Genomic DNA, 26,982 nt, shown 5'->3' with positions numbered 1-26,982 from the left:
TTTTGGTAATTTTAGGGAATAAAGGCCAAACTTATATTTTGTAATTTAAAGAATTCCTAGAGAGGTTAATGGCAACAATTCTTATTTTATCCTACAAAGTTGATTTACTGATTTGTAGTATTACATCACACTAAAATAACAACTAAAAAGTATTTGTTCCTTTAAAAAACTGCAATAACTTAAAATGTACCTACAAATCCTAAAAGCCATATTTAATCCCTGTTATTATATATTGTCTGCCTTTAGTTTTGTTGCTTTTATTGGGAAAAATATAATTTATTGGATTTGTGCCAATAACTGAATTGTTATATATTATGGTCTTTAAGTGGGTTAAAGCCCCAAATTATGTTTTTTTTTAAAAAAAATAAATAAATATTTTACACATTCAAAATAACTTTGTGTTGCTCTTCTAAAGCTATAGGTCATATCTAATATCTATATAATATAACAAGTTAAAATAAAATGTTGTACTTCTTCATAGAGGCAAAATGTCCCCCTTAGCACTCATTGTATTTGTGATAGCAAGAAAGGTTAAATCAAATAAAAAACTAAATTAAATATAAACCTTTGGTTAGAATGTTGGGCAGCTCTATGTCATCATCATGTGACCTTGTCTGTTCAATCACAGTAAGGAGAAAGCTTAGCCATTGCACTAAATAAGTCACAGCTTCGAGTTGAATATTATGTTATCTGTTCTACTCCTGGCAACACACTCAAAGTAGCCTGTGTACCCACTTGTAATTGCTTCCATTGTGGCTTCTTTTAGGTGTCAGTAGTAATTTCAAATGTCTGAGCTCTTTATTTATTGTGAGCTACATTTATTGGGTATTCTGCTTCTTTTTTTTTCTTTCTTTCTTTTAAAGTAAATAGGGTATTAGGCTAAAATGACAATAAATGTCCCCTGTAAAGCCATGTGCCAATCCAATGTATAAAAGTGTAACAGTCACTGGAGAAGTCCTCCTATGGGCAAAGCACAGTATAAAAAGTCAGTCCTTTGTAAATAGTTTAGATCATCTTAATATTTCATAAATGTATGGCAACTAATGTATCCAAAGTAGACCAAATAAAACATACCTTCAGTATGAAAGAGCTAGGGGAGTGTGGTTAGCTCCTCCAAGACTCAGTGAGAGTGGGCTGTATAGGTTATTTGGAGTCCGCAGCTGATGAGTAGAAATTCTATTTTTGCAACAGTCGTTTCTACCAATTTAAAAGTTTGTATACTGATCTCAAATGTTCGTTATATTTTTATTTTTCTATGTTATTTCTATATTTCAAGATATCTGATTCTTCTGTTACATACTTTGGATGCTTCTGCTATTTCTATGTGTGTCGCTCTCAATCTGTGTATTTCAACGCCTCTGCCGACCAGCAACACTTCATTTTATTTATTAACAGAAAGCTAGAAAACACCTGTAAGGGGACCATGTATATGTTTTATAGCTTCTTCTTCTTTTTAAACTAATTGTTCTTGAATTCATTTTTGTGTTGTCAAGTGTTTTGAGAGTTGTCCCTGTCCATCAATAGAGTTGGGGTGGTTGTGCTTGTTAGTGTTAGAGAATGAGGAATTTATATGTACAGAAATTTTCTGAATCTTAAAGAGACATTGTACACTAGGTTTTTCTTTGCATAAATGTTTTGTAGAGTAACCATTTATATATCTCATTGGTGAGTGTTTTTGTAACAATGTATAGTTTTGCTTATTTTTTAAAAACATTGTGCTGATTTTAAGACTCCTAACCAAGCCTCAAAGTATCAGCTGCAGACACAAGTCTACATATTCCTGCTTGCTCCTGTTTGTGCAATAGGTCTTTTCATATGCAGGGGAGGGGTTAGTGGCTGCTCTCCCTGCTTTCTCAGCCTCTTTCAATGGGAGTCCCAGCCAAATCTCATCAACTGTGCGTCACTGGAAGCTTCTAAGTAAAAGGTTTAAAAGGTTATATGGAAATTAGTGTACACTGTCCCTTAAATTGTGCAAAAACAATTTGGGATATTTTTATCTGTGACTCTTTTATATTACACAATTGAGCATTTTGGGGTTTAATGTTTCTTCAACAAATATCCATGTATAAAGGATGTGCCTGATCCCTCACTCACACAGAAAAGCAGAATTGACCTTCATACTAACACTAATATACCATAAATAAATATAGTAAATAAAAGGGTATACTCTTTTGACTATACATATATACTTCTATATGTTTAATTTAAAGTAGCTAGGCTATTATATACTAGTCTTGAAATGGATATTTAAATTCATCAAAGATAGCCACTAAAGATTGTTTTCAGCATAATTATGTATTAAACTATTGTATTATCATAGTAACATTAAAATGGTTATGTTTTTGGTCTAGATAAATTATTCAATTATTTAAGTGCTAATCATTGTTTTACATTTAAATAATTCATACCGTACAAATGCATAATAATAATACCCGTGATGCAAGACAAGAACAATATCATGAAAAAATAATATGAAACATTTTTGTACTTTGTGGCGGAAGCATAATAAAAGTTTATTCAATATTATCACCAAAAATGTAATTAGTCAATAAGTTACAACATAATTTGCAAAGAGAACTGTGCCTCAAATGAATATAAATTACAGTGCAAGTATAAAGCACAGTTCAATAAAAGGTCAAGTGTGTTTGAAGTGTGAGAGTAATAGTGGTTAACATTCTGTGGATTAGCCTTCCCAGAATAGCTTTTACAGGTTTACTGTTTCAGTGTTTACAGCTTGTTTTAGAGTACAGATTAATAGAGGTACATCACATAAACAATACATCACTAACAAAATATGCACCCCATTTGATTATGCCAAAAAACATTTGCATTAAACAGGTGTTAGATTTATGAGAATGCAAGGGCAACCATGTGAGTTGTTAATCTTCCTATTTTTTGTAGCTCTGCCATATTATAACCTATTATTATTGTAGAAGAGTTTTAAGAAACAAGATTGGCACATGCTGTGGGAGACACTGCAGACAGTAATTTATTGATTCTTCCATATCGACTGGAGGGGACCGCACTCAGAAGTCTTATTTTTTCTTTTTTTTATATAATATGTACTGATCAATAATATAATTTTGCATTAAAGCGATATTAAACCCATTTTCTTCTTTTTTGATTCAGATAGAGTATGCAATTTTAAGCAACTTTCTAACTTACTCCTAGGGGCCCATTTATCAAGCTCCGAATGGAGATTGTGGGCCCGTGTTTCTGGCGAGTCTTCAGACTCGCCATAAACAGCAGTTATGAAGCAGCGGTCTAAAGACCGCTGCTCTATAACCCTGTCCACCTGCTTTGATGAGGCGGACAGGAATCACCAGAAATCAACCCGATTGAGTACGATTGGGTTGATTGACACCCCCCTGCTGGCGCGAGTCTGCAGGGGGCGGTGTTGCACCAGCAGCTCTTGTGAGCTGCTGGTGCAATGCTGAATACGGAGAGCGTATTGCTCTCTGCATTCAGCGAGGTCTTGCGGACCTGATCAGCACTGTCGGATCAGGTCCGCAAGACCTTTGATATATAGGCCCCCTGGTATCAATTTTACTTTGTTCTCTTTTGTATCATTATTTGAAAAAGCAGGAATGTAAGCTTAGGAGCCGGCCCATTTTCGGTTCAGAACATTGGGTAGCGCTTGCTAATTGGTGGCTACATTTACAATATTTCTAACATTTAGTCAAATATGAATTGTTTCAAATGTTATATCTCATACACTGTTGGCCATAGTTCCTGTACTATTGATTGAAACCAGCGTACCACTGAATCCTTTTTTTTTTTTTTCAAAAGATTTTTTATTTATTTTCAAACTTATAGAAGTAACAATGAGGGACACGCAGGTCCCAAACACAAACATTAATGGCATACAGGAGTATGTGGTTATGAATAAAGCCAGGAGTCCCAAAGATAAAAAAAAAAACAGTACAGTATTGATAAGATTAGATGGACTCCCCTGAAGGAGAGATGACATCTCTCATTAGTCTGAGGACAAATGGGATATCTTAAGAGTAACCTATATGACACAACACATGTCTTGAAATCAGAACAAAGTCTAGGGAGGGGGGAGGGGGAAGGAGGGGGGGGGAGCATAGAAGAGGAGAGGGAAAAAATGGGGAAATATGGTAGATAGATCAAGAAGAGTCAGGCTGTAGGCTTTAGGACGTGACAGGAGGGCTCCAGGAAGTATCAAACTTGTCTTTCCAATCGGCCCAAGCAAGTTCGAATATGTCCAGTTTGTTTAAGTCAAAATATATAGTCTTTTCCATGGTATATAAGAAGGCCATGGTTCTCTCAATCTCGTTCCATGAAGGGGGTTTTTCTTTTTTCCAGGACCTAGCCAGATTAGTCTTAATAGAGGCCAATAAGTAGGTACTGAAGATAGCTTGATGCTTAGGAAGATCCTGTAAGCCCAGGTGGAGCAAAGCAGTAGGCGGGCCAGGCGGAATCCTGATTCCAAAATCAGTAAGGGCGCGGAAACCTTGAGACCATAAGAAAGTAATTTTAGGGCATTCCCACCAAATGTGGAGCATGGTGCCCTGCAAACCGCAGTTCCTCCAGCAAAGAGGCGACACTCCTGGGTACATCCTTGCTAGGCGTGTGGGAACCAGGTACCAATGAGAAATCACCTTGTAATAAGTTTCGAACATAGTGATGCAATGGAGGGTTTTTTTCATCAGAAGGATGGCCCTTTGCCAGGCGTCTACCGAGATTTGAGAGTGCAGTAAAGCATCCCAAATCTGCAAGTGCGGGGCAATTTCAGGCGGGACAGTGCCATCGAGAGTCCCGTAATGGAACGATAATGGCCGGGTAAGTCTGTGACCCGTCTTCCAGACAGACTCCCACGGGGTGGACTGACGAGAGGCGGTGGGGAGGAAACCCCAACTTCTCAGGAGACTTTTAATCCTGATGGTCTCAAAAAAGAGGACCGGAGGAATGTCCCCAGGGGAGCCCAGGAGAGTTGGGTCTATAAAGCCATCGGACTGTGATGTGGACCAGAAGTCCGAGACCCGCCGAATCCCTAGTCTGGCCCATATGTTCGGGTGAGTATCTGCCAACCCAGAGAGCAGACCAGCCACCGAAGTGATAGGGGAAGGATGGGGAGCAATTAGTTGGCGATGCCGGATCTTGTCCCAGACATGAAGGCATTCTGTGATGACTAGATTGCTGATACCTAGAATTCTGCGACTATGCGGAGGAGTCCAAATAATATCCTTGAGCAGGACATTATGGGGTAAAGAGGCCTGTTCAATCTCGCGCCATTTATCATGGGACTGAAGAACTCCCCACTGGGAGATGTGGGTAAGCATAGCCCCCTCATAGTATTTTACCACAGAAGGGGAAGCTAGGCCTCCTAGATGTATAGGAAATTTCAGATTTTTTTGAGCTATCCTGGGGGTCAAGCCCTTCCAAATAAACTTTGTTATTTCACTCTGAAACTGTAGCAAGAGTGGCATAGGGACTCTGATAGGGAGGCACCTAAACAAGTAGGTGAGCTTAGGGAGGAAAGACATTTTAATAGAGGCTATACGCCCCATCCATGAGATGGACTTGTGATCCCAAGCATTCTTTAAGGATCTCAGTTCCGACAGCAAGGGGATGTAATTATCCTTGACCATTTTTGAGGCATTGTTAGATATTCTAACCCCCAGATGTGTGACTTGTTCCTGTGACCATTTGAAGGAATAACTCCACTGAATCCTTTTAAGTACAACTTCAAATGCACTGCCTATCTCTACATTTTTAGGCCAGTATCTGTTAGGACTAGGACCTATGTGCTGGTTTCAGTCAATGGTACCACCTGATGATATATACTATATGGCCAATAATTATGTAGACACCTGACCGCCACACCTATATGAGCTTGTTAGATATCCCATTCCAAAACCATGGGCATTAATATGGAGTTGACCTGGCCTTTGCAGCTATAACAACCACAATTCTAGGAAGGCTTTCCACAAGATTGCAGAGTGTGTTTGTGGGAATTTGTGTCCAGTCAGCCTGAGCCAAGTCAGGCTCTGATGTTAGAAGAGAAGGTCTAGCTCACAGCTGGTGCACCAGTTCATCGCAAACTTGTTGAGTAGGGTTGAGGCCAGAGCTCTGTGCAGTCCACTTGAGTTCCCCAAGATCAAACTCATAAATCCATGTCTTCATGGACCTTGCTTTGTGGAGAGGGTACAGTCATGTTGGAACAGAAAAGGGCCTTCCCCAAAATGTTGCAACAAAGTTGGAAGCTCCCAATTGTCTAAAATATATTTGTATCCTGTAGCATTAAGATGACTCGCCACTGGAACTAAGGGGGATAGCCAAAACCCTAAAAAACAGACCCAGACCATTATCCCTCCTCCACCAAACTTTACAGTAGACACTTTGCATTCCAGTAAGTAGCATTATTCTAGCACCCGCCATAACCAGATTCTTCCATCAGGTGCCAGATAGTGAAGCGTTATTCATCAATCCAGAGAACATATTTCAACTGATCCAGAGTCCAGTTGCAGCAAGTTCTTCACTACTCCAGCTGGTGCTTGGCATTGTGCATATTGATGTGAGGCTTGTGTACAGCTGTTTGGCCTTGAAAACCCATTTTATAAAGCTCCTGATACTGGTGTTGCTTTCAGAGACAATTTGGTACTCTGTAGCGAGTGATGCAACAGACGATAGGTGATATTTATGCATTACATACTTCAGTAATCAGCAACCCCACTCTGCGAGTTTGCATGGTCTACTACTTTGTGGGTGGTCTGTTGTTGCTCCTAGACATTCCCACTTCACAATAATAGCACTTACAGTTAACCATGGCAGATTTAGTAGGGCAGAAATTTAACAAACCGACTTTTGGCAAAGGTGGCATCCTATGACAGTGCCATATTTGAAGTCACTGAGCTGCAAATTCTCATCTATGGAGATGTTATGGCTATGTGCTCAATTTTATGCATCTGTTAGCAATGAATAATGAGCTTTTTCCACCAGCCTGATCTGCACAGTATATTTAGAAGCTACAGTGTGAAGTGTCCTCCTGTTTGAAGATAGCAATTCTCTTGACACGTTGTTTTGCCTTATTGGACCCTTTGTTGTGTAAGAGCAATACAAACACTTTTGTTAGTATCCGTTCTTCTTGCTACACAAATTAAGCCATCTTCTTGATGGAACCGTTTATATCTAAACTGCATTTTCCTCAGTACCTTATGCATCTCTCTACATCTTGATTTCTGGTAACCATTGTTGCATTCTACTGCCTGATTCTACTGTGCGGCTCTTTGCCAATTTTCAACATTATTATCCAAGTCAATCTGCCCTTGTCCCAAATGAGAATGTTACCCCTAAATAATCTAACCAGCTCATAAAAATACAATAACATCTTAACGTGGTCACAGACTCCATGGTTTCAGTCAGTGCTTTTAAACGTTTGTTTTGTGACATTACCGCCATGGCAATAACATACCACAAGTCCCCCATCCGCTTTTAGCCTGCTTACTTAGCCTGCTTCAGTCAAGGTTGCATCTCAAACAGACATTTCAATTCATATTATTCACTAGATTTTACCCACACATGTAATATTTTCTGTTAAATATTGTCATAGCTTCAAAACAAATCTACTTTATTACAATATATATATATATATAAAAAAATATATAAAATAACCAACTATTCTACTATAAAAATAAAAATTAAAACAGCTGAGACGTTTAATCTGTACAAAACACAAATACTTGCACGGCACAATTTTATATTTAAAATACTTTGAGTAGATGCTTTGCTAAGTAGCTTTGGTAGTTTCCAAAAGATAACTGATACCCCCACTTAACAACCAATCAAGAGTGTCTTACTGACCTTTACAAACACATGCTTAAATGGAGTCCAACTCACCAGTTATCTCTTCATTAATCCTTAAAAGTAGCTTCTGTTCTCACATTTCTTAATGTTGTCTCATATTCTGTTTGCCTACATAAAAATTAAGCTAATTGCAAGCTTCTCCAATATGAAACCACATATTAGCACTTAAAATGACCTCACTTTTATTTTGCCTGGACTATTGTATTTTTTATTACAAGGCAAACATGTTTTACAGTTGTAAACAAGGAAATCATTTTAAATGAGTCCATTAAAATCCACAACATCTTAATATCACTGGATGAATATGCAAAAATAAATATCAAGCCAATTCAATTTTAAGGTTAGTTAAAATTAAAAGAGCTCTCCAATTTCTGTATTACCCTTTTGAGCTGATTAATACTTATTTTGGAGAACTACCGAATTCTGAATAACAAGAATTGGAGAGATGTTTCCCTCATCATACTATGTGTCTCAAGACTAATTTGGTTAAAAGGACATTAAAGTAATTTTTATATATGTATAGTGGCATAGTATACATCAGCAATTATGTAGTGAATTGCAAATTACCTACATACAAAATAAATATTTTCCAAATATTTCACTTTATCATTATTATTACTGTTGTTATTGTTATTATAATTTATTTATATAGCGACACAAAATTCCATAGCGTTTATGAATGATTTGCAAAAAGGAGAGGCCCCACTTTCAAATGATTGGTCACGTACACATGTAATTATCTGGCGATTACCATGGCGACAAGGAAGTGGGAATGATTCCCTCTGTTGTCATCTACAATACAGACTCCTTATTTGAAAGCAGAGATACTCCGTTGTCTATCCATCTTCTATACTTAGCTACCAGGTGACTAACAGATGCTCTTGATTTGCAAAACCTTGTAAACTTCTATTAATAAAATAGTGTTTAACAAAGTTTACATTCATTTTCTCCATACTGTGGATTCACTGTCCTTTAGTTAAAAGAATATTCTTGACTGTCATTTTCATGACATAGTCTGATTGATTAAAAAATACATGTTTTACTACCTTTGGATAAACAATATCTAGACCTACTGACTTTAAGCATTTAATTTTTATATCTACAGTAAAACTTTCCCAGCATGTAAATAAATGTTAAGCACGTTATCATTTATAGTAGGTTCCCTCTATGGGCCTATCTTCTTCTCCAAAGTCAGCTGGAAAAACAAAAGCAGAAGTAGTAATTCAGGCAGCAGTCAGCTGTGTCATTAAGTCCCTGACAGAGCTGCCATCATCTGTTTTTAGTCTAATTATCTCTCCTTGTGCTTTGTCCTTCCTCTAATGTATCTAAAGAAGGCTTTGTCACTGTTTCCACTAGGAAACCTTCGTTTAAGCCTTGGTATATCCAATAATGGTCCCGTTCCAATCAATAAGAATTCCTGTGCAAAAATATCACATGGCAGATCGAGGGATTTTTTTTCGAATCCATTTCAGAGCTGATGAATTAGGAAAATGCTCAGCCTCGCATAAATGATATACTGTACAGGGGAAATGTATTTAAAAAAGCAAGAAAGAGGTTAGAACATTTTTAAACGTTTTATTAAAAGAAGTTTTACATATTTTCACAAAAACAAAACATAAATATGGTCAATAAAAAAAATTAATTCAATGGACAAAATAAAACTGCAAAAAGAACAACCTCTAATGTTTTAGAACATTTTACTGTTGCACTTTTGCTTGCACTTAACAGTGCAATACTAGAACCTAACAGAACACATCTGGTGAGCCAATTACAAGAGACATATGTAGAGTTACCACCTTTTCTGGGGAAAAATAAAGGTCATGTTCATTAGCATAGATTTGCATTAATAAGTATACAGCATAAATTAGGAATTAAAGTTGATAGGACTAATTTTAAATGATCATTGGTTTATAAGTACAAAAGAGGTTTCACCGTGATAACGTTGTTATTTCTATATTTAATCTTCATTTTCAACTTACTTAAACCTTAAAAATAAAATACAATATGGTAAAATAGGCTTGTAATTTATGTTTGTAATTCAAGTTTAGGCTTGTAATTTAAGTATAACCTATCCAGCTATAGGCCCTATTATCTAACACTTGCTGGATCAGATGGGAAAAACCTTGCAGACACTCGCAGGGGCTGCCTCAGGAGTTGTGAGATACCCCACAAAGAAAATAATGGAGCTTGCTGGAAAGGGAATACATCCATGGGAGGATGAAACTAGTATAAGCAAGGGGGACACTGTAGAAATTAAAGGGACATACAATTTTAAACAACTTTCCAATTTATTTATTTTAACAAATTTGCTTCATTCTTTTGATAATCTTTGCTGAAGGAGCTAAACATGGGCGTCCACAAAGGGGGGCATCTGTCCCCTCTTGGATATTCCTCCCCATCTTGGGTACAAACTGCAGGGGGAAAAAAGACAATTGAATGTTGTGATTTTTCTTTTAATTCCCCTGAATGTAGCTTTGTTGTAAAGGAAGAAGCACAGTATTCTGGGAGTTACATAGCAATTATATTTACAGAAGTTATGAAGCAGCGGTCAAAAGAACTGCTGGTGCAATGATAAATGCCGACATGTCGGCATTTATCGATGTGCAGCGGACATGATACGCTACATTGTATCATGTCCGCTTGCACTATAATAAATTGACCCCCTGGACTCTTATTTCAAGCATGCATTGTAGAGTGGTGGGTAAGGAGCTTCCTGGAAGGCAGAAAGTTTTGCATAAAGTCACCCAGGCAGGCCCTCCTCCTGTGTGTGTGTGCTATGAGCCATGTAGGGGGATTTTCTTCCACAGCTGCATTCATTACTTTTGGGAATTCAGAACCTGGCCACCAGGAGGAGGCAAAGACACTCCAGCCTATGAGGCCCATTTATCAAGCTCCGTATGGAGCTTGAGGGCCCGTGTTTCTGGCGAGTCTTCAGGCTCGCCAGAAACAGCAGTTATGAAGCATCGGTCAAAAAAACGCTGCTCCATAACCCTGTCCGCCTCTTGTGAGCTGCTGGTGCAATGCTGAATATAGAGAGCGTATTGCTCTTCGCATTCAGCAAGGTCTTGCGGACCTGATCCGCACTGTCGGATCAGGTCCACAAGACCTTTAATGCATAGGCCTCAAAGGCTTAAATACCTCCCCCATTTCCCTCATCCCCCAGTCATTCTTTGCCTTTCATCACAGGAGGTTGGCAGAGAAGTGTCGGAAGATTAATGATAGTCTCTTATGGAGGGTAGTACTCTTCGAAATGGGACTGGAGTTTTAAGTAATTCTGTCAGCCTCTCATTGAAAGCATGGATGAAAGTTAGAGTCCGGAGATGAAGGAAGAGTCTTTCTGCGAAACCATCTCGACTCATGTTAACAGCTCCTTAGCATGTTAAGAGAGAGAATCAAGGAACATCTCTCATGTATAGATGGGGCAATTTAAAAACCCATTTATACACATACTTTAGAGAGATACACAATAATAATGGTAAATACATGAAATTTTGGGGTGTAATGAAATTGATCCCACATTGGAGAGGGGGCAATAAAGAATTACAATTGTTAAACATGGAAGCAGAACTAATATATCAAATGGATACTCTATTTCCATCAGGGTTAAACTCAGAGTTGGATATAATGCCTCTACTGTAAATATCTCTAAAAGGATTTTCGTTTTAGACTGGTTATGAGACTAAAATATGAGTTGTAAGCAATATGTTTATAAGAAATATTATCAGAGATAGTCTCTTAGAATAATACATGAGCAAACTAAAACATACTGTATGTACTAATATATGAAAATTATACTATTTGTAATCCACTCGATATATATGTGTATATGAAGGTGTTATAGTTGTTTAAATGTGGCAATATAAATTGATTCTATTTAAGATATTTTTAAAATGATTATAGATTAGTTTGAAATACTAGCAACTGTTGAAACCAGAATGATTACTGTCATAATAGGTAAACATTGAATGTCCACCTTAAACCCTTTGATTTATGGAAGTTTCCACCTTTAATTGAAAAATCCAAGCACCAATGAGAGCAAAGGCAGGTCTTTTTAAATGGACTTTTTACAAAGAGTAATATCAGTCTTGATAAAGCCCAGTCTGGGGCGAAACGCGTAGACTTTTATTATCTACTCCTACCTGAATTGTTTTTTTACAGATTTGCACCATATGAGGATTTGCCAAAATCGCTGGAGTTCAACATGACCTAGTAAGAGGGAAGGCGTTTAACAGTGTTCTGAGAAGGCACTAAGACATATACTCCCTGATTATCATGGTCACTCCAAGTTTCTAAATATCTGTAGCGCTACACTATCTTTTTTATATTTCAGCGACTTACTAACTTTCCAGCAAATCATCTTAATATCACGAGATTAGGTCACTGGGACTGGACTGACAGGAGTCGCAACATTCTTTCCTCCTAGACGCGGAAAGGACCACTGAGAGAAGTTACACCATTGACAGGAGCCGCAATTCACCTCTCCTTCTAGACGCGGTTATTACTGCCGAGAGGAGCCACATCACTACATTGGTAGACACACCTCGGACCGAGGCTGGTCCTCGTCTATTATTCTGGGGGCATCGTAAATCATTCATAAATCCTCGAGCTGTAGGTACTTCTGGGAAGTTGGTCCTGAGAGGATCTTGGAGACTTATGTTATCTTCTCAATCCAGATTTTCTAGGTTTGAGCCCTGGTTTCTTATACGTTTACCTTAGTCTTTGGACTTAGTGGGTGTTGTCCCTAGAACCTTTAGGGGTCAACCATAGTAGCTGTGGGGCTTCATCATTGCCTAGCACCCTTTAGGTTGGGAGTTTGAATCCCACTGTGGTCTTTAAAGCACTCTGTGTCTGGAATAGGTACATGTGAGTTCAGTGTCCAAGGTGCCTTGGATATTACTGTGATTGCATCGCCTGTGGTGCAAGGTCTGTTCCAGATGGGGTAACCCGGTGGTTCCTCAGGGGTTATTAATTTGTTTAAAGCTGGCTCTGGATTCCGGGTGTCTGGGTGTTTTTCTTCCTTGTCTTTGACTGGACATTTTGGGGTTCTGTATCCAGATCCCTTAGGACTGGTTCGGGACAGCCCAGTTTCCCGGTTCTGGGACATCTTCTGTTTCTTCGTGCGTAATTTTCTCTCTCTTATCGGAGAATTGGATATTCTGCTCGGCCGACCATAGTAGCTGGATGGTTCTTCATTCAGTACTTGTCCTTTTGGTCCATCTACAGCTTTACACTCCATACCTGTGTGCGGGTGAGCTGTTCTGTTTATGTTTCCCCTCCCTTTGGGGTAGACTTGGCATTCCACAGTATCCAACTGGTGTCCGGAGGTCCTTTTTCTTCCTCTGTTCAGTGGGGTTGTCCCCTCTGCCTTACGTTCAGGATGCCAGGGAAGGGCTGGATTTCTTTTGACATGCCATTAATGTAGTTTCAGTAGAGGGTCTCCATTTGGGAGTGTCCTTAGTCATCAGGAAGGGAGCTGCAACTGGGTTCTGGAACCCAAGCTCTTTTTGGAGGTGATGGATATCCTCCCTTTTCTTTCCTGAAGGTCTTGGTGATTCAGGGAATTTTTAATTCCTTTGTCTTTTCAGACAATGCCAGTCGCTTTTGGTACTGGGTACTGGGTTGCCCGGAGTGGGGGTCAGGGATCTGTCTGATCTGTTGAACTTTGACCGTGTATCATAGATAGATCTTGTGAGCCTTCCTTAGGTGGGAGGTTTGTGGTGGATCCCTCCTCAGCAGGTAGTTTTTCTCTGCTGGTTCTGGGTACTATCCTTCCTTTCCTGCTTTTCTTGGGAAAGTGTTGTTCTGCACTTGGAGTCTTTCTTTCTGAAGATGGTCCTGCGCAGTTTACTAGCTTGGTTAGCTAGGATGGGCGACTTGTGTTCGCTTAGCTCACCTTTGCAGCTGGAAGCCTATGGCTTTCAAAGGAGCATAATCAGATATTCTGATGCTGTTTTTTTGCGGGTCCCAGGAACGGCTTGTCTTTCGGTTGCTCTGTCCTGGGTGCAAGTTAGCACTTTGCGTAGGGGAGGGGTTATACCTTTCTCCTTTAGTTTTCAGGGCTTTACTTGGTCCCTTGGAATCCATGCAGATAGGGGTCTGGGAATTTTCTCCCTTGCTCTGCTAGGGCGGTAGGGTCTTTCGTCGGATTTGCCCTGTTTTCATCCTTGGTTACTCTTCTGGAGTTACCCTTGGGTTTTTTCTTTATTGCCATTCTGTGGAGGTTCCCTTCCTTCTGGTCGGGGGTGAGTTTATTCGCGGGTTCAGAGCCTGTGGGACTTTGTTTCCTCAGAGGCTTTTGGGCTCGGTCAAGTCTAGTGATTCTGAGCGACCTCTAACAAGGGCCTTGCTGGTTCTAACTGTTGGACAGTTACTTGTGCCTTTCCTTTTTGCTTCAGGTGAAGCTATATTTTTGTTGGGAGTTTGGGTGTTTTCAGGCTATGGTGCCCTCAGAATGGGCCACCTTTTGTACCCACCCGTTTTGCATTCAGTGTCCTCTATAGCTTGGGTATTGTTTTCCCAAAAGTAATGAATGCAGCTGTGGACTTTCCCCGTTTATGAAGAAAAACTTAAATTATGCTTACCTGATCATTTTCTTTTCTTCAGACGGGGAGAGTCCACAGCTCCCCGCTCGCATTTTATTTGGGGAGGCCGTAATTTTTGTTTTGTTCTTCTGGCACCCTTTTTCACCCTGATAGTTCTCCTACTGTTCCTTGTTCCCTCTGCAGAATGACTGGGGGATGAGGAAAGTGGGGGAGGTATTTAAGCCTTTGGCTTGGGTGTCTTTGCCACCTCCTGGTGGCCAGGTTCAGAATTCCCAAAAGTAATGAATGCAGCTGTGGACTCTCCCCGTCTGAAGAAAAGAAAATTATCAGGTAAGCGTAATTTAAGTTTTTCACTCCTACCACCTTTTTAACAGCAGCAAAGAATAAGGTATCTGATTAATTCATTAAAGGGACACTAAACCCATTTTTTTTTCTTTTGTGATTTAGATAGAGCATGCAATTTTAAGCAACTTTCTAATTTACTCCTGTTATCAATTTTTCTTCATTCTCTTGCAATCTTTATTTGAAAAAGAAGGCATCTAAGCTTTTTTGGGTTCAGAACTCTGGACAGCACTTTTTAAATGGTGGATGAATTTATCCACCAATCAGCAAGAACAACCCAGGTTGTTTACCAAAAATGCATCTAAACTTACATTCTTGCATTTCAAATAAAGATACCAAGACAATGAAGACAATTTGATAATAGGACTAAATTAGAAAGTTGCTTAAAATGTCGTGCTCTTTTTTTTTTTTTTTTTTTTTTTTTTTTTCTCTTTTCCCTTCTTTTATTATTATTTTTATTCTTGTCTATTTAATTTAATGAGTATTCAATTGGTTCTCTATCTATTTAAAATTAGAAAAATCCCAACTAGGTGTACAAATACTGCATATAAGTAATTTGGTATGTGAAATGTGAAATTTTCAATTTAAAATTGTCTTGCTTTACAATATATTTTGTCTTACCCGGCCCTGTGAGGCATAAGAGGTTGAATTCATTTGATTGTACACCTTGTCGGTTATAAATAAACAATTAAAAAAAAAAAAAAATGTCGTGCTCTATCTCAATCACAAAAGAAAAAAAAAATGGGTTCAGTTTCCCTTTAATAGCAATGTGACCTGAGTTAACACTTTTAGAGAACTACACCAGGGCTTCATAGAACTAGTAGAATCTCACAAGCTCAGAGACCTATATGTTAAGCCCCTTTGCAGATGCAAACAAGTAAGGAACTTCAGTGAATCAGTCAGGAGTAGCAATTACACATACTCACCATTATACAGAGGCTTCCTGCTCAGGCGCTACGATTCTTTCTGCTCCCAGGGGAGAATTTACCTATATGGTTTTAATGGATTAAACACATAGGTCGCTATGCAAAAATGAGTAAATTACATGTAATGTTTGCATCAGAATGTACCATAAACATGTTTTTAACAGGCTACCACAATTAAATGAACATTTGGTCATTTTATTGCTATGAGCCATGTAGGGGTATTTTCACTCCCACCATCTTTTTAATAGCAGCAAAAAATAAGGTATATGATTAATTCATTAATAACAATGTTAACACTTTCTCTGCAGAGTCCTCATACTCACATACTGGAATAGTTTGTTAAACGTTTTGGCAATTGCATAAATAGAGGAATGTTTATTGCATATTTTAGGTAATATACTGTTAGCAGTTTTAGGCTTTATAGGTTAACATATGTTTTTTTCTTTTGTGTTTAACTTTGGTTATGTTTTTTTTCTTTATAACTGTATAATGTAAGAGGTCAAATAAACAAAGCAGTAACTAATAAATAAAATGAAATGCCTCCATTTTAATTTCTAAGTTAGAAGTCTAGATAAATGCATTCATTTTATAACACCCTAGAAAAAGTGTAAAAGTATATTATAGTATATATATATATATATATATATATATATATATATATATATATATATATATATGTGTGTGTGTGTGTGTTTATTGTCTGAGCATTTTTCACTTTATTGCCCTTCCCCCCCCCCCCTCCCTGCCGGAAACATTTCTGGGGACGGTCATGGTGTAAAGTAAACACTTCAGGTGAGGTGAACGAATGACCAGAAGTATATACAGTATGTGCAGCCACCAATCAGAAACTGTCTACCATTTGTTACATTTCAGCTTCTGAGCCTCCCTAGGGGTAAAATTTCAACAAAGGATACCAAGAGAAGCAAGCACATTACATAATAAGGGTAAATAGGAAAGTTGTTTAAAATGGCATATTCTGCCTGATTTATGAAGGCTGAATTTTAACTTTACTGTACCTTTAAATACCGCACGCAATACAAATCCGATTCCCATTTTCAGTATTACTTGCAAGATAAAACTGAGGTTTGGAGGGGTAAAATGATTAGAGAATACACCAGACCTGGCAGAGAACTTTCAGCTACGCCCATGAAATGCGCCTGTTAAACCCACTGGCAGAGGCAGGAAACTCATTTTACAATAAAGAAAACAATATGCGTTACATTCTGTTATTATAAATACAAATTTTAGTTTTTTTCTGTAAAATATGATTTTTGCAGAACAATTTTGTAAGTATTTTTAACACAATTTAACAATACATATTTTTTACTGCTTCTTTTTGTTTCAATATGATATCTATTTAAATGAGATATTTGTGTGAGCCGTATTGTAATTTATGTATCTCCTTCACTAGGGCACTCAATCAAGGTAAAAACTGCTCTGAGAGAACTATACCAGGGCTTCATAGAACAAGCCCAGAGACCTATATGTTAAGCCCTTTTGCTGATGCTAACAACTAAGGAACTTCGGTGAATCAGTCAGGAGTAGCAATTACACATACTCACCATTATACAGAGGTTTCCTGCTCAGGGCTACAATGCTTTCTGCTCCCAGGGGAGAATTTACCTATATGTTTGTATAGGTTAAACACATAGGTATCTATGCAAAAATGAGTAAATTACATGTATTGTTTGTATCAAAATGTACCATAAACATGTTTTTATCATGCTACCACTATTAAATGAACATGTGGTCATTTTATTTAATCTGAGAGCAGTTAAGAGCTGGTCAATGTGATTGACGATGATATACAATTGATGCACAAACTGCACGGATATTAAGATTGCTGGCTCCATCTAGTGGTAGTTCTGCATCTGTGCACAGGATTACTACACAAACTGTTAGTACAATAATAATTTTATGATGTTGGGCAGACTCCAGCTTATGAGGTCACACAGCATTAGGGCTGGGGATGAAAATGTTTATATAAGATGGGTAGTTAGCCACTTCATTGGATGACTGGTAAAAGGAGATATCCTGTGAGGAAATACAGTATTTATAATTACCCTTTTAAAGGGACACTGAACCCAAAATTTTTCTTTTGCGATTCAGATAGAGCATGCAATTTTAAGCAACTTTCTAATTTACTCCTATTATCAATGTTTCTTCGTTCTCTTGCTATCTTTATATAAAAAAGAAGGCATCTAAGCTTTTTTCTTGGTTCAGCCCTCTGGACAGCAGTTTTTGATTGGTGGATGAATGTATCCACCAATCAGCAAGGACAACCTAGGTTGTTCACCAAAAATGGACCGGCATCTAAACTTACATTCTTGCATTTCAAATAAAGATACCAAGAGAATAAGGAACATTTGATAATAGGAGTAAATTACAAAGTTGCTTAAAATTCCATGCTCTATCTGAATCAAAATTGGGTTCAGTGTCCCTTTAAGTAAAATATTGTGTGTACTGTGTTTTCCCTTTATTAAAGGGGCAATGTACTGTAAACATTTTCTCCCCATTAATTTGTTCCCAAGTATCCATTTTACATGCTGGAGTGTATTAATGTTAAGTTAACTTTATTTTGGCATTTGAAATAGCAGTTTTACCCTGCTTTTGAAATAATGAGGCACTGCCACTAGATGAGGTACTTCACAGGGGCAATGCTGCATGCTGGGCCTAAGCATAGGTGAAAAATCCTGACAAGTCCTCTACAACGCCCTGGAATGCCCAAGGCCAAAGAGAAAGCTGAGACATTTTCACCCTATCCAGCAAGACTACTTCACCATAGCAAAACAGACATGCAATTATTTTACAATTAGAAGTGTTTGTATACACCATTTTGTGAGTTTCTGAGAAATTGTAATTATTGATTCTCTGCATTGCTAGTTGTTCTTGTTTGATGAGTAAGAAATGATGTATAAGGCATTGTATGCAACTATAAATGTTAATAGAAGTCACACCCACTGAGAAAACAGTAGAAAATATAGGTGAAGCAATACTCAATCAATCTCAAACATTATATGGACTTTACAGCAAGACCCCTTGGCAACCTTAAAAGCATCTGTCAATCTAGGCAATCACAACAGTGGCAACTTTCTGGCTGCAGCAATATAGCAGTTGAGGTAAAAATCCCTATAAGCACCATCCTGACCTTAACTCACACTTCACATTGAGGGTTTCTTATCTCAGATAAGCACATGCCTTTGTTTTCTTTGGCATTCTTGGTGTTATTGCAGGCTATGAAATGACTTTCCTCTACTTCATTCATTTTGCCATTTCTTCTTAGCTTGAGTTGGCAGATATTCAGAATATGCAAGTTTTTGGATCAGATGTTTTGTTAAATAGTATTTGATAAGAGACAGATGAAATGTGTAAGTATATTTTATGTAAAAAAAAAGTATAAACAGTAGAAATCAGACTTCTTAAAGATCCTGCAGGTACTAATGAAGAACAACTTTATTTGTACATCACTTTATGGTTTAAAGGGACAGTCAAGTCACCAAATTTGCTTTGTTCTCTTGGTATTCTTAGTTGAAAGCTAAACCTAGGTAGGCTCATATGCAAATTTCTTAGACCTTGAAGGCCGCCTCTAATTTAAATAAATGTTGACAGTTTTTCATCACTAGAGGGCATTAGTTAATGTGTGTCATATAGATAACATTGAGCTCACACACGTGAGGTTACCTAGGAGTCAGCACTGATTGGCTAAAATGCAAGTCTGTCAAAAGAACTGAAATCAGGGGGCAGTCTGCAGAAGCTTAGATACAAGGTAATTACAGAGGTAAAACGTGTATTATTATAAATGTGTTAAAGAACCACTAAACACAATATAATAGCATAATCAATAATTGAATAACAAAGAGACAATGCAAAAACAATTTTTGAATTTCAAATAAGATGTAGATTTTTTTCTGATAAATGTCAGTTAATTGCATTCTCCTTCCTAATGCATCACGTGACAGCCATCAGCCAGTCAAAAAAATGCATATATACGTATATTCTCTGAATCTTGCACATGCTCAATAGGAGCTGGTGCCTCACAAACTGTGCATATAAAAAGCTTGTGCACATTTAGATAATGGAAGTGAATTGGAAAGTTGTTTAAAATTAAGTGCTCAATTTGAATCATGAAAGTTTAATTTTGACTTGACTGTCTTTAATTTGCCGCTTGACATATACTGTTCAATAGCTGTAATAAAATTATATGGCATCAGCATGCAAGCTATACGGTGGTGCCATATTTTTATTGTTCTCAACATTTTCTAGTTTGCATTATATTTGAAGGGACACTGAACCCATTTTTTTATTTCATGATTCAGATAGAGCATAACATTTTAAGCAACTTTCTAATTTACTCCTATTATCAATGTTTCGTTGTTCTCTTGCTATCTTTATTTTTAAAGCAGGAATGTAAATCTTAGCAGCCAGCCCATTTTAGGTTCAGCACCATGGATAGCGCTTGCTTATTGGAGGCTTCCATTTACCCACCAATAAGCAAGCATAACCCAGGTTCTCAACCAAAAATGGGCCGGCTCCTAGGCATCACCTTCCTGCTTTTTAAATAAAGATAGCAATAGAACAAAGAAAAACTGATAATAGGAGTAAATTAGAAAGCTGCTTAAAATTGCATGCTCTATCTGAATCGTGAAAGAAAAAATTTGGGTTCAGTGTCCCTTTAAAACTTTTTTGTTTATACAGTTTGCTAGAAGGCCTGCAATGAAAAACATTGTTATATTTTATGTTCCAGATGTAAAGCTTATCAAGTTTTTCTACAAAATTCACCATAAAGGATTGGTGTACATATATTCTGCGATACTCTTTTAAACCGGACTATAACAATCTGAATGTTTTTAGTTATTTTTTTTTTCCCACATAGAATCAAAATAAACACATACGGCACGATCAAATATACGGCGTAATTTCACCTCGCACATCGGGGTATTACATAAACCCCGCCGGCAGTTCATAAAGTGCCGTAAGTCGGATAAACTAGCGATGTCCAGAAATGAGCGTAAATACAAATTTCTGGAGTCGCTAGTGACTTACGGCACTTTAGAAACTGCCGGCACCTAAGAAAAGTAAATAAAATAACAAATCTCCCGTAAAAGTCTAACACGCCTCATAAAAAATAAGCCCGACACATAAAACCCCTATATCCACAATCCCCCCCTCTCATTACTAATATTAAATGTATTAACCCCTAGACCGACAACCCCCCACAACGCAATATGCCTATTTAAACTATTAACCCCTATATCCGCCATCAAACCCACACCGCAAGTAATAACTAAATTATTAACCCCTAAATCCGCCAACCCCAACGTCACAAACTACCTATTAAAAATATTAACCACTAATCCGCCATTAACCCACAACGCAATAAGCCTAATCAAGTATTAACCCCTAAACCGCCATAGCCCACAACGCAATAAACCTAACCCCTAACCTAACCCCCCTTAACCTAACCCCCCCTAACCTAAACCCCACTAAATAAACTAAAATGATCTAATTTACAAAATACTAAAGTTACCATTAAATATAAAAAAAATTACACCACTTTTAAAATACAAATAAACTAAATATAAATTAAAGGGACAGTCTAATCAAAATTCAGGAGTAGACTGTCCCTTTAAGCAAGAATTACAGAAAATAAAAAAAACTAAGATTACAGAAAATAAAAAAATAAAATTACAAAATTTTAAATAAATTACACCTAATCCCTATGAAAATAAAAAAGCCCCCCCAAAATAAAAACACCCCCTAATCTAATCAATTACCAGTAGCCCTTAAAAGGACTTTTTGCAGGGCATTGCCCCAAGATAATCAACTCTTTTACCTGTAAAAAAAGTACAATACTCCCCCCCCCAACAGATTCAAGATCAATTCGATTGGCTGATTGGTTCAGCCAATCTGCTTGAACTTGAATCTGATTGGCTGATTCAATCAGCCAATCAGATTTTTCTACCTTAATTCCGATTGGCTGATAGAATCCTATCAGCCAATCGGAATTCGACGGACGCTATCTTGGATGACGTCATTTAAAGGTACCTCATTCCTCGTTTAGTCTTCGTGCCGGATGGATGCTCCGTGGCAGAGGAGTGAAGAAAGAAGATTGAAGATGCCGCTTTGCTTGAAGACATCGCCGAGTGGAAGAAGACATCGCCGGATGGAAGAAGACATCGCCGGATGGAAGAAGACTTCACTGCCGCTTGATTGAAGACATCGCCGGATGGAAGAAGACTTCACTGCCGCTTGATTGAAGACATCGCCCGGATGGAAGAAGACTTCTCTGCCGCTTGATTGGACATCGCCCGGATCGGATGAAGAGTTCTGCCCGGCTGGGTGAAGACAAGGTAGGGAGATTTTCAGGGGGGTAGTGTTAGGTTTTTTTAAGGGGGGTTTGGGTGGGTTTAGAATAGGGGTATGTGGGTGGTGGGTTGTAATGTTGGGGGGTGGTATTGTGTTTTTTTTTACAGGCAAAAGAGCTGTTTTCTTAGGGGCATGCACAGCAAAAGGCCCTTTTAAGGGCTTGTAAGGTAAAAGAGCTGTGAACTTTTTTAATTTAGAATAGGGCAGGGAAATTTTTTTATTTTGGGGGGCTTTATTATTTTATTAGGGGTCTTAGAATAGGTATAATTAGCTTAAAAATCTTGTAATTTTTTTTTATTTTTTGTAATTTAGTGTTTGTTTTTTTTGTAATTTAGTTTAGTTTATTTAATTGTATTTTAGTTTAGATATTTGTAGTTTATTTAATTTATTGATAGTGTAGGTGTATTTGTAACTTAGGTTAGGATTTATTTTACAGGTAAATTGGTAATTATTTTAACTAGGTAGCTATTAAATAGTTATTAACTATTTAATATCTATTGTACCTAGTTAAAATAAATACGAAGTTACCTATAAAATAAATATAAACCCTAAAATAGCTACAATGTAATTATTAATTACATTGTAGCTATCTTAGGGTTTATTTTATAGGTTAGTATTTAGATTTAAATAGGAATATTTTAATTAATAATATTAATATTAATTAGATCTATTTTAATAAGAATTTAGTTAGGGATGTTAGAGTTAGATAGGGTTATTATACTTAATATATATATAATATAATAACGATATTAACTATATTAACCCTAATATAATTAGGGTTGATATAGTTAATATATATAATATAATAACTATATTTACTATATTAACCCTAATATAATTAGGGTTAATATAGTTAATATAGCTGGCGGCGGTGTAGGGGGATTAAATTAGGGGTTAATATTTTTAAAATAGATGGCGGCGGTGTAAGGGTCTGGGTGTAAGGGACTCACATTAGGGGGTATGTAATGTAGCTTGTGACGGTGTAGGGGGATCACATTAGGGGGTTATACTTTTAATGTAGGTGGCGGTGGGGTCCGTGTGCGGCGGTGGGGGATCACGGTTGACAGGTAGATAGACATTGCGCATGCGTTAGGTGTTAGGTTTATTTTGCAGCTAGTTTAGGGAGTTATGGGGCTCCAATAGACAGCGTAAGGCCTGCTATGGCTGCATTTTGTGGCAAGGTGAAAATGGAGTAGGATTTCTCCATTTTCGCCACATAAGTCCTTACGCTGTATATTGGATACCAAACTGAGCTGGTTTGGTATACCTGCCTATGGCCCAAAAAACCTAGGGGTGAAGGCAGAAATATACGAGCGTAACTTCTAGGTTACGCCGTATATAGGATACCAAACCAGCACAAATTTTGGCGTTGCCGGCTTTTGCGGGCAACGCTGCATATCGGATCGGGCCCCTGTTTTTTTCAAATGTGGAAGTAGGAGATGTAAATCTTGCTCCTATGCTTCCTTTGGCACTAATTGTGTGTCTACAGTGAATAATAATGAATTCAAGGTACAGGAACATATAACTTGTAATTCATGTTATGTCATTTATCTCTTGACCTGCAGGGGGTGCTATAGGCAGTATGTTGGTCAAACGACAAGGGCCTTAAAGGATAGGTTTTTAGAACATTTACGTTCAATTGAGGACCCTGAATCAACTGCTCCTGTCTCCCTGCATTTTAAGAGAGAACACAACTCTGATAGTTCCCTGCTGACATTCCAGGGTATCCAGCTGATTTACAGACACCCAAGAGGTGGTAATAGAGGTATTACTCTTAGTAAGAGAGAAGTATTCTGGATTTTTCAGCTGGATACCAGGATGCCAGCAGGTTTGAACTCAGAATGGGATGTTAAATTGTATGTAGATACTTAATGTGTATTTGCCTTTAAGTATTCATATTAAACAGGAGTTCTTTGACATTTATTGTCAATATTTGATAGTAAATAAATTAAAATTTTGTAAGTAAATAAGTTCAGTTAATATATTAGTTACTTAATATTGTATTGTGTATATACCTTTAAATAACTTTACTAAGCAATGGTGTTTACCTTATCTCACCTTAGTTTTGCCCATATGTTTACTGTGCTTTAATATTATTGGTTATCAATAATGGGAGTGTTTCAGGTACCCTTTAAAAAGCTTTGCATTATGGGCGAAATAGTATGGTCACTGATGAAGTAATGAAGAATATATGAAACGCGTTTGACCTGCTGATATATGCCAGTCTGTTACCTGTATTTTGCCTATGTCAACTTTGTCTGGAATACAGAATTTTCGCAAGCACTTTTGAGCCTTTGGTCCTTTTTTCAATTTATTTTCCTTTCAGCTGCCGGGTGCATTGGACGTTGCTTTTGTTAATTATTTGTAGCGGTGGTGGATCGCTACTTTCATTACACCGGTACAGCTGTTTCATCGTCATCGTGACGTCAGGGGAACGGAGGTGTGCACACTTACGTGAAGTTCACAATGCAGCCAACGATCACACAGAGCGGAAGTCTGAGCGCTCCCACACCGTAGAGACTACCCTTTAATTTATACTTAGTTTATTTGTATTTTAGAAGTGGTGTAAATTTTTTTATATTTAATGGTAACTTTAGTATTTTGTAAATTAGATCATTTTAGTTTATTTATGGGGGGTTAGGTTAGGGGTTAGGTTTATTGCGTTGTGGGCTATGACGGTTTAGAGGTTAATACTTGATTAGGTTTATTGCGTTGTGGGCTATGGCGGTTTAGGGGTTAATAGACTTTATTAGTTATTGCGGTGGGGGATTGCGGTTGACAGGTAGATAGACATTGCGCATGCGTTAGGTGTTAGTTTATTTTTGCAGGCATTTTCGGGAGTTACAGTACTCCCATACTCAGCGCAAGGCCTGCTACGGCTGCCTTTTATGGTGAGGTAAAAATGGAGTAAGATTTCTCCATTTTCGACACGTAAGGCCTTGAGCTGGATATTGGATACCGATTTACGACGCAGTCCCATGTTAGCCTATGGGAGTAATATTTGCGAGCGACGGGTGAAATATATGCGCGTAACATGTGTGCTACACCGTATATGTAATACCAAAATCGCGTAAAATCTGGCGGAGGAGGATTTTGCGGGCGACGCTGCATATGTAATGGAGGCCCTATTGTGATTGTAGATAAGAAGCAGAAGAATAGTTTGCGCTTACTTCTTTATCAGTTATAGGCTTAATTGATTTTCATGATAGTCTTTTATACGCTACTGTGAAAAAGTTTTAGGCAGGTGTGAAAAAATGCTGTAAAGTAAGAATGCTTCTAAAAATAGAAATGTTAATAGATTATTTTTTATCAATTAACAAAATGCAAAGTGAGTGAACAGAAGAAAAATCTAAATCAAATCAATATTTGGCATGGCCACCCTTTTTGCCTTCAGAATAGCATCAATTCTTCTAGGTACACTTGCACACAGGATAAAGTCAAAATTAAACTTAAAGTGAAAGTAAAGTTATAGATTTGTGAATAGTAGTATAGCATAATATAGTGACAAACATTGTAGTCGCTAACTTCATTTTTCATAAAATATATTATACATTAGATAATTTATATATTTACGATCGCTGTTTTATTTTGCTTCCTCCTTCCCCTCGCATTGTTCCGGGTTTCTGTAATGAAATAATTTCGGCTGTCCCACCCGCCGCATGTGTAAGTAAGTGTGCGTGTTCTCGAGTTGATAATCTATGCACATGTGCTAACTAAAGTTCTCTGCTTAGATACATACTAGCAATGTCTGTGTAACAATGATGAGGATCGATATGGGAATTCCCTTTCCAAATGCGCATGCGGCTTGGCGGCTTTTGTGAACGCGCTAGTTGAGTGAATTAGAACAAGTGGGAGGTTATCATGGCGAGTTAGACGCCAATGGGGAAACTAAACCGTTAAATAAGGATGAAATCGTCACTCTGGTATTATAATTTTTTTTTATGCAGGTGGAGGAACGCTGATAGTCTTCGGCAAACGAACAAAGTAAATAAAAAGAGTTATAAATCGATTTATAATTAATCATGAATTAAAGTACACTTTATTTTTTATATACTTTACATTGCAAATGAACGATGACTATAACTTTACTTTAAGTGGGTTGGATAGAGCATGACATTTGAAACAACTTTTCAATTTATGTCTGTTATCAATTTGGCTTATTTTTCTTGATATCCTTTGATAAAGAGTTATCCTAGGTGAGCTCAGGAGTGTGCACGTGTCTCTAGCCATCTGGCATCAGTGTTTGCAACATTGTTTAAAGCAATGTTATACATAGTTACAAATACTGCTGACAAAGACTGCTAAAGACACACACGATCCTAAACTCTATCAGCCTACCTAGTTTTATTCTTTAACAACAGATATCAAGAGAACAACGCAAATTTGATAATAAAAGTAAATTGGAAAAATGTTTTAAATCACATGCTCTATCTGAAACAAAGGGGCATATTTATCAAGGTCTGGCGGACCTGAGCCGACCCCCCTGCAGATTCGCGGCCAATGGGCCGCCAGCAGGGGGGTGTAAATCAACCTGATCGTACTCGATCGGGTTGTATTGTGGCGATGTCTGTCCGCCTCCTCAGAGCAGACGGACAGGTTATGGAGCAGCGTTCTTTGTGACCGCTGCTTCATAACTGCTGTTTCTGGCGAGTCTGAAGACTCGCCAGAAACAGGGGGCATCAAGCTCCATACGGAGCTTGTTAAATAGAGCCCAAAGTCCCATTAAAGGGCCATAATACCCAAATGTTTAAACACTTGAAAGTGATGCAGCATAGCTGTAAAAAGCTGATTAGAAAATATCACCTGAACATCTCTATGTAAAAAAGAAAGATATTTTACCTCAAAAGTTCCTCAGTAGCCACCTCCCATTGTAAAGGATTTCTAAGCAGCATTTTAGTGTGTTTGTCCTGGGACATCTGAAGGGACTAGCATTGTGCACTCTCATATTATTTCACCAATCAGGTAAAGGAAGCTTA

General features: G+C 37.8%; 1 protein-coding gene across 3 annotated transcripts in view; it reads left to right on the top strand.

Annotated features, from left to right (window-relative positions):
- FILIP1 (filamin A interacting protein 1) overlaps positions 1-26,982 on the top strand; it is a 387,512-nt gene that overhangs the window by 272,893 nt on the left and 87,637 nt on the right. The gene's annotated exons all lie outside the window — the stretch shown is intronic.

Source organism: Bombina bombina, chromosome 4 (assembly GCF_027579735.1).
Source record: "Bombina bombina isolate aBomBom1 chromosome 4, aBomBom1.pri, whole genome shotgun sequence".
In the NCBI taxonomy this organism is placed as follows: Eukaryota; Metazoa; Chordata; class Amphibia; order Anura; family Bombinatoridae; genus Bombina; species Bombina bombina.
Note: the sequence above shows the minus strand (reverse complement) of the source record. Positions and strands in the feature narration are given on the sequence as shown.